Below are 12,448 nucleotides of genomic sequence, written 5' to 3' on the forward strand. Positions count from 1 at the left end.
ATTACTCACTATAGAAATATTGACAATTTGTTCTGGTTTTCATCTATTTGTCTTCCTTGTGCCAGTTTCATCTATTAATGTTTTTTGGATGATGTGGCTCATTGGATTTCATTCCAAGCTTTCTTTAGACTTGTTTTTGCTTTTACTGATTTTCCTGTTTTATAAAGCAATACTATTCCTTCCATCATCCTTCAGAGTCTTACAAATGAATTTGTATTCTAAACCAGTGTTGTTCTTGTTTTCAATTTCTTTCCTTTTGGAAAGGAAATCAAGTATTATTTTGGCTAACATGGTTTCTAGGGGTTTTTTTGGACTTCTCCTTGAAGTAATTGATTTTCACAGGAAATACTCAACTTTATTTTTTGTGATATTGTACAGCATTTATATTGATTGCTCAATGTTTTCTGACACTTCTAGACAAGTACATTCATGATATATAGTTATAAACCTTCTGAGTAGTCTAAATATAATAGTCTGCATAAAATAAACTTTTATAAAATTAAAAAATTATTCATAAAGTTAAGAGGATGAAGAATGCTTATTATCTAAACTATGACACATAGTTTTATGGACAAACTTTGTAACTAGTCCAAGAGGAGGAGTGAGCTGGATTATCTTTGAGAATTTAAATAATATTTTTAATGACCTTAAATTTTATTCCTGAAGCAAATTTTAATTTTAATAAAATAGTCTTCCAGTAATGATATATGGTTATAAATCATGGAAAACCACAATCGATTAAGAATTAAATTACAAAGACATCCATACCACACCACCATTGTTTTGTCTCATAGATGTCATTGTTAAAGGAACCAACTTTAAGGTTTCTAAAGAGATCCACAAGGAACTGTTTTACAAAAAAAAGAAAGAAAGAAAAAATTCTCAATAACTTGGACTAGAGGAAAAGCAAGATTGCCACCAAATATTGACTTGACTTCTTATATCAGTGAAATCTGAACATCTATCCCTATATTGTTCTGTCTGGTCTAGTATGTGGCAGCTAACATCCTGTCTGTGTATCCCTGAAAAAAAGTACTGAAACCTCCCAAAAATATGGAATGAAGTCACACAAAGCTGAAAACCATTTTCTACTTCTGTTTCAAGGGTCATTACCCTTGGAATTATTCCAAAATTTATCCTTAGAACCTAACCTTCTGGCAACAACCTTTTCTCTACTTAGCTAAGTTGTTTTGCAGGTAGCAGAAACAAAAGGTTTTCAGTGCCAGAGCTTGTATTCTGTTGGCAAAGCTCTCAAGAATATAATGTCATCTTTGTAGAAAGAAAATTTACATGGAGGCTTTTATGACTTTTCTTCCATTGATGCCTCAAACTTCTAAGATGAGTATGAATAATGCTAGAAATGTGAATTATTATATTGTTAACATTGTATATTAGTAGGATCTAGTCCCATCTTTGACCAGGATTTCAAGAGGTGAGTATTAGCTGGAAAAGTACAATAGGAATACAGGTTCCACAAATTTTTCAGAAGATTAAGGTTCCTCAGAGTCTCAGATTCAGAGAGATCAATGTAAAGCAATGTATGAAACTTTCCCAGAGGAGTCAGAGACATTCATGATATTATAACTTTTATGTAAGTTACACTACAAGAATTTGCTTTCTACCAATTTCAAGGGGACTAAGTAAAAGTGAAATCAAGTCAACTAACATTTATTATTACTACTGTGTACCAGGCACTGTATTAAGTGCTAGATATACAAAGAAAGACAAAAGACAGTTTCTCTTTTCAAGGAGCTAATAGTCTGATTGATGTACAATTGTGTACAAACCAGGTAGAAACAGGATAAACTAGGGATAGTCTCAGAGGGAGAGCATAAGATTACAAAGGACTGTGAAGGGCCTCTTGGAGAATGTGAAACTTTAGCTGAGACTTCAAGGAAGTGAGGGAAGCTAGAACAAAGAGGAAGAAAGTTCCAGACAAGGAGAACACCCAGAGAATACATTCAAAATATTTAAGATGGAGCCTTGTCTTTAAAACCACTATCAATAGACTACAAAAGATTATGAACTCAAATGACTTCCCACTTTACTTAAGAAAAGGAAGAATAGAATGAGTTCAATTTTAGACACATTAAATTTAAGATGTCTCTGAAACTTCCAAATCAAGATATCTTTTTAGCATATATTCCAACATATGCCTTTTAGCAGTTGGAGATCAGGACAGAGATTAAGTCTTGAAAAGTACAACTGAGAGTCATATTGATGGGGGTTGAGGTCTTTCTAATTGCCCAACCCATAGCTGACCTTGATTCACAAATCCTGGTCAAAGGTACCCTTTTAAATATCCATGCCCAGGGACAGCTAGGTGGCACAGTGGATAGAGCACCAGTCTTGAATTCAGAAGGACCGGAGTTCAAACCTGGTCTCAGACACTTAACACTTCCTAGCTGTGTGACCCTGGGCAAGTCACTTAACCTCAGCCTCAAAAAAAAAAAAAAAAGAATATCCGTGCCCAGCCCCCACTATCAGCTCAGCTTCCTCACCTGATCTGAGCTAATTGAAAAGCCCGCCAAGAACTTGGCACCGCCTACAATCTTTTGGGTATAAAAGGGGCCAAGCCGGAGCCCTCTTTGCAGGAGCCCTCCCAGCCAACACATGGTATCCTACCGACCATGTAAGGATTCCTGTCCCCCTAGCAGCCACCTCTAGCCCTGGCGTCTTTCTAACTAAGCTTTACTTCCAAACTTCTACAATAAACCTTTTATTTATCAATCTAGGTTTTCGGGCCTGTAAATTCATTTACAGGGGACACTGCGCCTCATGGGATCTTTGCGCCAAGAAAAGGGGTTTCTTATTATCTATGCACTGACAAACAGGGTTCCCCCCTTTCCTTTCCCTCATTAGTTGGTGGCCCTCATGGGGACCCTGAAAATTGTTACCCCAAAAACTAACCTTAACCTTTTCAGGTCTTTCAGAACCAATCTTCATCCTTAGCTGTTCGAGCAGCTTCCAGGAAGAATATCTGTGTTCCTACCCTTGTCTCACTCTATCTCTAAAACATAGGACATCCAGACCAGGTTTGGACTGCAAGCAAAAAGTCTCCCATGGAGACTACTTGCATTTCAGGCAAAAAGTTCTCTTTTTGTCTCACTCTGTCTCTAGAGGCCTTATCTAGAGACAAAAGACTTTCTTTTCCAAGGCATTTTTAATCCCTTTATCTCACCAGAAAAGCTTGCCCTCAGGCTGCAACTCCCACACTGGGGGGCATTCTCCTTGATCTCTTCTGAGGGAGAAACCTGTGTTTGAGCCCCTCTCACACTCCACTGTAGTGGTCAGGCTGTAGCCACGAGGAGACAGTCAATGGATCGGGGCGAACTTGGAGATGTGTCTCTACCCAACTGCGTGAGCCTTCACCTTCGTCACCTGAGAAGCACTGGGTAAGATAACATCTCTCCCTTCCCCCATCCTCTCTCTTTTCCAACCTCTCCCATGTGGCTTAACCTGCCATTTAAATACTCCCATGCTGTCCCCTTCTTGGGGTACAGTGGGGAGATTTGGGGACTCTTTTCAAGATCTCTAGAAACGCCCCTCTCATAGATTCTACTTAGCTCTTAAAGGAGCCAAGGCTTCCAGCCCTCTCAGAGAACTAGCTTGTCCCAAACATTTTAAAATGGGACTCGGTTTCCTGATTTAGTCATCCTGCATTAGAACATGCTCTCTAGGCTGGATATAGGATTTTAAAACCACCCATTTTCTTTCTAAGCCTCAGGGCATACTTGCCTGCTCTCTAAAGCCTAGACAGAGAATTTAAACTGCTCAAGCATTGGCATTCTATGCCCCATATGCCAATAATTAAAGGCTTTTTTCTGAAGTGCAGCTTTGGCCACGCTGTCATTTCAGAAAGGAGATCTTTGTAATTTTGGCTGGGGAACAAAATTCTGAAACCAGGCAAATTAATTGTTAAAAGAATGAAAATAGTTTCTTTTGATTTCTCCTTTTTTCCCCCCATCCTGATGACAGGCAGGCAGGGGTGAATTAAAGAGATTGAAACTATTTTAAAACACTCCTTAACTACTTTTAATTTGGCACCTCTATAGTTCTCTTTTACTGCTTCAGTTTCCTTAAACTGTCTCTTTCTTGCCTCAACTTCTCTGGCTTCAGTCCAGGAAGCCAGGGATATAGAAAGAATAGATTCTCCCTCAAGCTGCCTTTTAGAGAATGGCTAAATTAACACCTGAATTCTATATAGAGTTCCAATCTCTCTCTACTCGCCCAACCCCCAACTTTCTTTTCAGGAGTCATGTATCTCCAATTAGGGTCTGACTTTTCTAAATGCACCAAACACCCCACACCCTACTCACTAAAGGGTGGGGATAGGGTATTTTGTCTTCAACTCAGCCACTATTCCTTCATTAAGTACCTCATAGCCTCAAGTAAATGCTAGCTGCCTTCCCCTCCCGCTGCCTCTTCTAACAGAGTAGGGAGGGGCCACATGGGATTTCTCCATACCCACCTTCCACAGAGAAGGTTCTGAGTGAGATAAGCTGGCTTTCTAAAACTGTTTGACTATTGTTCTGTATGAGAAAAACTGTTTACTATTGCTGTATAAACCTGTATAACTATTGCTGCATAAAACTGTTTACTATTGATGTTTCAGGAAATTTACTAGTGTGTTATATATAATCTGATAATTTCTGTAAACAGGGGAAGAAGGAAACTGAGATTTCAGCTGGTCAGGAAATTGAGAAAAACTGATGTCTTATTTCAGTTCAGGCCGAATTGGAAACTATTTTACTCTTTGCTTAAAAATTGGCTAGACTATGATTTGCTGAGTTATGTTTTAACTTTGAAATCCCTTATTCAGTCTTTGGGATTTCTTTAGAAATAACCAAAAATCAGACTCATGTCCAAGGACTGGCAGTCTCTCTGATCTGTTTCTCCCCTCCTGTTACCCCAGTTCCTTAATTATTATTTCAGCACTTCGATATCAGGACTCTAATGGCTTGGGGTGGCCTATCTTGGTCTAATTGCATAATTTACTCAGAAATCTGTCTTTCCCCAGAAAGAGAGAATGAAGCTCTCAACTTCATTTTCTCTCTCTTGGAGCCCCTGACTTGGGGTGCCTTCTTGGGGCAGCAGGACTGCCTTGAGCACTGCTACACAGCAGAGGCTGAGTTAAATGCACAAATGACCACAGACCTAAAGACTGTCCATCTCTGGCTGAGATGCCCCCCAACTGCAGAGATTCAAACAGGGAGGCGTGTGTCTCTCTGAATAAGGAGTGCTGTTCTATGCTAATAATTCTGGGGTTATTGGGGAGAAACTGGTCCTTGCCACAAGTCCTTGCATTTTCTAGTTTTAGTCTGGTTCATTTGTTTTATTGTCCTGACTCAGTTTCCCTGCCTCTTAGTTCTGCAAAACCTCCCCCTGCCTCTTTGTCAGAATATTTGATAAGATCTTATGTTTCAGAACAGCAGAATGCCTTTCCCATCCCAAGCTATGGGAATCTCTTATCAAGATGCTGTCTCCATTGACTATGTCATCTCTCTAGAGACCTACTCCAATATTGCTCTTGCCTCTATTTCAGTCTTCCTGTTCATGAGGTAACATACCCCCCACCCTCTATCAGCGAGGTGGGACAGCTCAATTTCCCGGGACTTGATTGACGCTGTCTGGAGCTCTACACTCAAGCCAAGCATTGCTCATTGAGACGTCATGGCACAGCTCTGGTGAAATAAAAGTTTTTGTTGTATCTCTCTCTCTCTTGGGGACGCCTAAAGGGAATGAAAGCTATAGAGTTGGGGTCCAGTTACTGCCTCTTAATAAATTCCACTGAACAGATTAACTAATCTATCTCCACCCACCTTGACAGGGCTTCCCTGCGGTTAGGACATACCTAGCAAAGCTTCTGAGTCCTTTGAAGCCAAAAGGTTGGGAAAGAGCAATATTCAAACTTAGCCTGAGTTTCTGTGAATGTCATCCATACTTCAGTAGGATTTATTTCTAAAAATTTAACTGCTAACTTCTTGAATTCTCTTATGTGGAATTAGACATTCTGTATATGATTGTATTTGCATTGGGTATTTTTAAAACAAACTGATTTGTATGAATAATGTTCACTTATGAAACATCTACTTGGATATGAACTCATTGGGACAAATTCCTTATTGTTATCAATATAAAGTTATGATAAATATTTGTTTAGAATTTATGTTCTTGCATTTTTTCTTCATGTAACTGATTTTAAGATCAGAACAATAATCAATAGAAATTGTTAATGCAATTCAATTATGTCATACCTTGCTGTTTCCAGCCTGATTATATGTAATCATTGTATCCTAAATGCTTGGGCAAATAAGTATTTAGCTTGGTCATCTGTCTGCTACTGGACAACTAATAGAGATCTGTAAGACCAAAACTGATTTCTAACACCTGTTGGTTTTCCTTTATCTCGTTAACCTGAAACTCTCAGTTTTCTTCTCAGGGCAACTCCTGCCTCCAGACACTCAGAAAGAAGCAGAGATACCCTTTTAATGCAAATCTCTTCCAGACTTAAGCCTTAGAAAACCCCACTCTCTGCCCTGAATTTGAGCAGGAGGAACTGCCTTCTCACCACCACAGCAAACACCACAAGGATTGACCCTGGCCCTACAGCGTCCTGCTCCTGGTAGGAATTTGAGGTCTGGCCCTGTTTCCCTTTTATCTCAGGACAGCCCGAACACCCCAGGGGCCAATAAGCTGGGTAGGCTGATACTTTTCACCCTTCCCCCATAAAGAGTGGGGAAACTAGGAAGGAAAAGATTCAGGATCTTTGCTTATTGAATAACCAACTCTCTTCAAGAAAAACAGCAGTTTTTCCAACATTTCTAAGAGCTTAAACCGCATTCTTATCTTGATCTGCAGCTCTGACAGCTGGGGATATACCCATCCCTAGACCCTGCCTTACAAAAGAGCAGTGGTCTGTCAGATTGGCTAAGATAACAGGAACAAATAATGATGAATGTTGGAGGGGATATGGGAAATCTGGGACACTGATGCATTGTTGGTGGAGGTGTGAAAGAATATGGCCAATCTGTTATCCTTTGTTCTCAAAGAGGACCAAAATGACATCACTATGCTAGTGTCAACTTATGGTGTGTCCAATTGTGTCTGACCAATACAAGTTCTAAGTACTCTGCCTCACGTTGAACACAAATAGTCCATATGAACATTTGGATTGAATTTTCTAATTTTGCACATCTTGCACTTCTTTGGGGCTAATTCAATTCTGCTTTGCCCATAGAGCACAGCACCTTCTCCAATGAGGGCATCCTGTGCTGGGTGAGTGTGGCAGTTCTTAAGAGAGATCTTGAGTGCCCTCATATCACTTTATCTGACACCTTGTGAGTACTTGCCCAATGTGAGTTCTCCATAAATTTTTTTTTTTTATATTTTATAATTGTTGTCTTAAGAGACACAGAGCAATATGAGAAGCAAAGGTAGAGAGATAGTTGTAGAAGGAACTCTTGGCCTTAAGTCTCTCCACAGTGAAGTCATTCCACCATTATTATCAACCATCAATCTAAACTCCAAGATCAAATATAAGATCCTCTGTTTAACTTGTATTCATTACCTGACCTCTATCTACCTTTCCAATTTTCTTAAACCTCACTCTACACATACTCATAGATACAGTGACGCAGGTTTCTTTCCTGTTCTAACAAAAAGACTCTGTGTATTTTGTACTAGTTGTTTCTCATGGATAGAATTGTTTTCCTCCTTTACTCTCTAGTTTTATTGGCTTTCTTCAAGTTGCAGCTAAAAATATCATTTTTTGCAATAAACCTTTTCCAATCTCTCATCATGCTATGACTTTGCTATGAGATTACCCTAAATTTATCCTGTATGTCTTGTTTGGAAGATAGGGTCTGGTTTTAGACAAAAAAACTTTTTGCACAGTGCCTATAACATAATGGGTCTTTAAATGTTTTTTAATTTAATTTAACTTTTAAAAATGGGAGAGTTGGACTACTTAACTTCTAAGGTCCAACTGCCTCTTTCAATGTTGAAACCTGGGATTCCTTATAAAGATTTGAAGCAAGGAAGTAATATGACGATCTTGAGAAGGCACAGATATTATAGTTAAAAGATCACTGAAGGAATTAAAAGACATAGGTTCAAATCCCAACTCTGCTACTACTTACTACCTGTATGATCTTGGACAAGTTATTTAATTTTTGTTGACCTTAAATGGTGTTATAAGTCCACTCTTTCCCTGATGTAACTTCTTTCCTTGCACTTGCAACATAAGGAAAATTTACCTAAGACAAAGGTAAATTAGGGACTAGTTGACCTCAACTTCCTTCTCACAGCTTTTTCCCTTGTCCTCCCACTCCCACTGTACACCAACATAGGGTAGGCCCAGGACAAAGCTGTATCTGAGATCTCACTGGCCCAGGCTTCTCTCCCATAGTTTCTTGGTCACCTAGGGAAATAAACAGATCCAACTATGTGGAACCTGGGATTTTGAAATTGGTATATGCCTAACATTACTCAATTTGCCTTGATAATGACTTAACATGTTTCCAGATGAAAATAAGGAGGGCTGCACCCAGAGAACAAAATGTCCACTGTATTCTAGACATTTTCTTGGATCTTAGAGTAAGGGAGAACCTCCTTTTTAAATGTTCAATGATTTATGAGTGATGAGGTCCTGGTTAACTTAGGTGAGCAATAACAGAAAGCTAGAAGCACTGATAAAATTATAATGGTCCCTGAAGCAAACATAACCATGTCATATAGATAAAAAGTAGCAGATCTGAATTTGAACCCAAATCATTGAGTCCAAATTCAGCGTTCTTTCCATTACCTGGACAACCCCCACCATATCTTCTTACTTTGTGTGATTCCCATCCATGTTGTTGGATAAACACTTTGTAGATTATCCTAACCCAGTGCTTTGAAAGCAATAATCTTTCACTGCCTAACAAAAAACAGCACGTCTCATTTTTATTATAAAATAACATACTCTCTGCATGTGACCATCATAGGAAATATTTTCAAACAAAAATAATTATGTTTAGTCTTCAATATGTTGATTTTTTTAGTCATATTTAAAAATTAACAAATCTCTGCTGAAACAACATGATTCTAATGTGAAAAATTTCTTTTTGTGACTTCTTTATTGTTGCTTTGGTATTTACAGACAATAAACCTGTAATCCACAGACATTTTTAAATGGTTTCTTAGAGTCTGTGATGCTTCTTTGACTTTCAATCAAATTAGTAATTAGGAATCTAGCTGGTATAGTACATAAGACACTAGATCTGGATTCAGAAAGATCTGCATTCAAATCCAGTCTCAGATATTAATTAGTTAAGAAATCATCGGTAAGTCACTTGGCCTCTGTCTGACTTATTTATTGCATTTATAAAATGAAGGTAATACTGACACCTATCTCCTGAGTTTATTGTGAGGGTAAAATGAGATATTTATAAAATCTTCACACTGACAATTACTTCTGGCCATTATTAAGGTTAAGGATCATGCCTAGGTGAAGGGTCAGGTCAATTCTGTGAGCCTCCAGAGCTGTGAATCATAACATCTGAAGGAATTCCAAGGCAGCCTTTGCTGACACAGAAGTTCCTTTTGGATGGGAAATGAAATAAATTGGAGGCAAGAGGGAAGAGGAGGAAGTCAGACAATGCAACTGCCTCTTAATTTCTATGTATTATCATCATTCTCTCACATGAAGAGACCGGTCTACAGGTATGAGTTAGGCTTCCAGCACCCACTGGCAGGTGACTCCCATATAACAACAATTAATAAATTGTTTTTATTTTTAAGGAGATGCTTTATGGAGAAGAAGAAAAATTTGTCTGTGTTTCTCTACAAGTAGATATGGATAACATGTCCATGTGAAGCAAAAGAAAAAAAAAAAGATTTAGACAGCCTCATATTTGGCTACATGTTGTTTATTGAATACTAATTTTTTTAAATTAAGTTAACAAAATAAAATCTATTTAATTTTAATTCAAAAAAATGCTAATTTTGTTAATTGAGGATTTTAGACTTTCCTGAGTCAAACCAAGTCTTTTAATTACTGTGGATAGTTTGTATGACTTTATCCAGTCTGTATATGAGCAAAATGGGGCTTTTTGAAGAACTAATGATGTATTGATATTCTTCTTCTGAAGCATATGTAAATTTTCAGTTATAAGCAGATCAGTGGATAGCATTGTGAGGAGTATGAGAAGTTAGGTTTTCACAAATATTGTCAAAATAGGATGAAAGGAGGGGTGAAATGTCTTCCTAAGGTATCTCTAACCAACCATCTTGTGAGTCAAGAAACTAGCTAAAAACCTGACAAAGGGGGCCAGGCATAAACCAGCCTAAACTGGCTAGCATCAATGACAAGGCACAAGTCTTTTGATATATAGAATGAGCAAAGAAAGAGGATTGTAAATCTGACCAGCTGTAACTCTGACTAAATTTAACTAATTTTAACTCACTCAGATTGTAAATCTGACCAATCTGAAGGTCAGAGTAAGGAATGAACTAATGGTATAAAGCTTGCTTCTGCTTCTGCATTTGCTGTATGTCTCATTTATTAATGCACCTGCTCATGAGAATCGCCTAATTATTCTCTCCCTTGGTTGTAACATTACTCCTAGACCAGCTTGCAACTGAGGAAGCAGTGGGCAGTGACGGTTCATCCCAGGCTTACCCCCCAACGCTGCTGAATTCCATGGGGTCTTTTGATAACAGAGTGCTAGTCTCAGACTTAGAAAAGACAATCTGAATCTTGTCATAGACACACTTTGTTTGAACTCTGAACAAATCAAATAATCGCTATAGCTTTTAGCTTCTCCATCCATACCTAATTCTCAGGGTTCTTATGAGATACTATATATAAAGCATTGTAGATATCTGAAAAAGTGGCATATAGATGCTCTTAGAATATGAAAGAGAACTCTGGGTGTTGGAGCAGGCTGCTGTTATGCTTCTGATCCAGTTTGGGGCCCTGGGTTCCTGGTTAGGGTCTAATCCCTCGAAGGCCTGGAGCGTGCATTGACTACAGGATCTCCAGTTCCCACCAGCATCCCCTTGCTCTGCCCTGAGAGTTCCCGGTTCCAATGCACCAGATGCCAAGTAAGCCTGGGTAGAATCCCTTTGGGAATGTGATGAAATACGCTTGGGCCTGGCTGACCTGTGGCACCCCAGCTGGATATTCTACATGAAATTGCCATATGGCAGAAGAACTTCAAAAGAATTAGTTATGTCAAAATCAGGATATGGACAGATATGAGAGGCAGTAGGAGGAAGCCCTGGTAGCAGAGTTTCAGGCCAGGCCAGGCCAGGCCAGCTTGGGAGTATCCATTCCCAAATCTGGCAAGAAGGTAGTATTATCCACAGAGTCCAACTAGCTACTATTATATCTTATCTATGAAGGTTTGAATCTTTGCTCTCAAGGTGGCCCTTACAGTCAAGCTGATGCACAATGATCTTCATGTAGTAGATTTCTTGGAACTGCCCAGTGTCAGACCCAAGATAAATATTTGTTAGACCTGGTCCAGCACCTGTATTAGAGAGACTCTGTCCTCCTTGTTGATATGGATGAGGAGACACCTCAGAATGTTATTTCTGCTGTATCCAACCTGAAGAGTGTCAACTTGGTACTGATGGAATACAGCTTCTAGGGGGAAATGTAGCAGTACCCCTGAGACCACAGGGCTTTGGCAGTGCCCATTTCCACAAATAATGCTGGTTATAGTGAGGAGCATACCAAACCACTCTTCACTCCACCTCTAAGATCACTTCTCAATTCTACCTTTAAGTCATAAAATTAGAATATCAGTGACATGAAGCATCTGATCTCTCTAACTTTTTCCTATAAATTTATCTTCTTGCCTGTAGTTCTTAGCTAAATTCTTTGGAACTTAGCCTGCTTCAATTGGTGTTACAATTACAATAAACTTTGTCTCTTGACTTGGAAATGGATTCAAGCCTACAATTTCTTTTGAGACATCAATCTGTGACTTCAACTTTTTGGGGTCTCCTTTCTGAACCTTAATATTTGGTGGTCCATACAGGGAAAGTCTGGTCTCCCCTGGCTTTATCCCCTCCTTGAAAAGGTAAGCTTCCCATTTTTTTCCTCCCTCAATCCTACTCCAAGCAACTGGGAGAAGGCTTGTCTGGGTCATCTTAAGCTCCATGCTCAGCAAGTTTCCCTTGACTGGGGATGCCCAGACTTGGAAATTCTTGCAATTTTCAACAAAGTTCCTAAGGAACTTTGTGACCTTTCCACTTACTCTGGGATACCAGAGGAGATGAGATGCTATAGGATGGCTTTTGGCAAAGAAATTTTATGGCTCCTGTCAAAGATGGGACAATCCTCTTTCATCATTTTTATCTGTCATGTCTGTTCTGTGAATTAGATTTTGTTACCTGGAAAGATTTAAAACATAATCAGCAAGAAAAAACTTCTATGTTGTAGTTAGAATGCTAGGAA

The 12,448-nt window shown here is 39.0% G+C and overlaps 1 pseudogene; it reads left to right on the plus strand.

Moving 5' to 3' along the window:
* The window catches only part of LOC141540772 (large ribosomal subunit protein uL4m-like), a 63,108-nt pseudogene extending 51,472 nt beyond the window's left edge, over window positions 1-11,636 (plus strand).
* The last annotated feature ends 812 nt before the right edge of the window (window positions 11,637-12,448 follow it).

Source organism: Sminthopsis crassicaudata, chromosome 4 (genome assembly GCF_048593235.1).
Source record: "Sminthopsis crassicaudata isolate SCR6 chromosome 4, ASM4859323v1, whole genome shotgun sequence".
NCBI lineage: Eukaryota > Metazoa > Chordata > Mammalia > Dasyuromorphia > Dasyuridae > Sminthopsis > Sminthopsis crassicaudata.